This window comes from Meles meles, unplaced genomic scaffold, assembly GCF_922984935.1.
Source record: "Meles meles unplaced genomic scaffold, mMelMel3.1 paternal haplotype, whole genome shotgun sequence".
Classification (NCBI taxonomy): domain Eukaryota; kingdom Metazoa; phylum Chordata; class Mammalia; order Carnivora; family Mustelidae; genus Meles; species Meles meles.
In genome coordinates this window covers 17,501-19,247 of record NW_025721232.1, presented here as the reverse complement: position 1 = coordinate 19,247, position 1,747 = coordinate 17,501, and positions in this window count along the sequence as shown.

Below are 1,747 nucleotides of genomic sequence, written 5' to 3'. Positions count from 1 at the left end.
CTCCCTCGAGTCCGTGGTCGGTCCCGGCTGCCCGCTCCCCCACGCTCCAGGGGGTCGACCAGATGGCCCTGGGGGTTCCGTGGGGCGCCCCCCCCCCCCCCGCTCTTTGCAGGGTAATGGAGCAGTGTTTGGGGCCAGTGGCCAGGCCACGGTCCCACGAGGTCCCGGTGACCCGTGGCTAGGCCCCGCCAGATGGCGTAGCTATTTTGTCCCCGGAAAGGAGCAGGTTTTGTTGCCAGGTAGGTGCTGACACGCTGTTTGAGTGACTCGCCTTAGCGATGTGGGCCTCTGGGTGCGTGCGGGGCTCTGGGCTTGGCCGTGGTGCCAAATCCGGCTCGGCCCTCGCTCGTTGGAGCCGTCCGCGTGGGCCTGTGCGCCGGCTCTCGTGCCCCCAGCTGGTCCCGGGCTGTGGTGCCACCTCTGGTCTCCAGCACCCGAGGGCGGCGTGGGCAAGTGGCGTGGGTCCTTTATCCCGTTCACTCCACGCTGTGGGCGCCCGGCTGCGGCCGTGGTAACCCCCGCTCCGTTCCGCAAGGCTCCGTGCCACGTGTCAGGCGTTCTCCTTGGGTTGCCCGGCTGCTCTTGCCCTGGGCTCGAGGGGTGCCGGCGAGGCTGAAAGCAGGTCCCTCTGGTCGGTTGTCGTCGCCAGGCGTTTCCCCCCTTGGGTTCCTCCTTGGGCACGTTTTCGCTGATCGATGTGGTGATGTCGCGTTCTCCCGGGCCGGGTCTAAGCCGCGTCAGACGAGGGACGGACATTCATGGCGAATGGGACCGCTCTTCTCGTTCTGCCCGTGGGCCCCTCGCTCCTCCTCCTCCTCTGCCACCCGCTGCCGTGGGGGGGTGTTGAGGGGAGGGTGCGGGGGGGTTTGTGGGCTCCGGCCCGACTCTGCTTTCCCACGGTTCTCGCCTCAGGGCGCCCGTGGGTGTGGGGTCCAGCTGACGCAGCGGACACTCTCGCTTGCCGCTCTCGGCTCCTTCACGCGGGGTGAGCCGCCCTCCCTGTGTTGGGGAGGGCCATCCCGAGGCCGCGCTGCTCACCGCCCGGGCGTGCTGAGCGCGTGGCGCCTGGCCCTCTGTGGTGCCCCTGGAGCGCTCCAGGTTGTCTCAGGTGCCTGAGGCCGAGCGGTGGCGTCGTTTCCCGTTCCCAGCGACCCCCTCGGGCTGCCGCTGTCGGTGGTGTGTCCGGAGAGCGGGTGGTGGAAGTCGGTAAGGGAGGCCCACCCGCCCCCCTCTGTGGGGGTGCGGGCACCTCGTCGTCCTCTGGTGCGCGTCGTGCCAGGGCGGTGTGTGTGGACAGGACTTGGTGGGGCGTGTGAGTGACCGCGCCGGGCCGAGCCAGCGCTGCGGCGCCTGGCCAGCCGAGGGCTGCTGCTTCTCTTTGCCCGGCATGCCGTGCCCGTCTCCGCTCCTCTCGTGGCCTCGGTGTGGAGGCCTGAGGTCCCTTCCGGGCGGGGATGGGAGCATGGCGTGCGTAGAAGAGGCAAAGGCGGTCCCCTCGTGGGGCTCTGGCCGCGGGTGCTCAGGATTGTCCTGGGCCTGTCCCTTGCCGCAGACCCACCCCCGCCCCCTCCCAGGCCCTGGAGGCCTTTGGGACGGCGTTTCCTTGGGCGGAGCCCGGTCAGGGGGACGAATGGGTGGGGGCGATGCGCCCTCGGTGAGAAAGCCTTCTCTAGCGATCCGAGAGGGTGCCTTGGGGTACCGGAACCCCCAGCCGCCGCCCCTCCTCTGCGCGTCGTGGCCACCGATG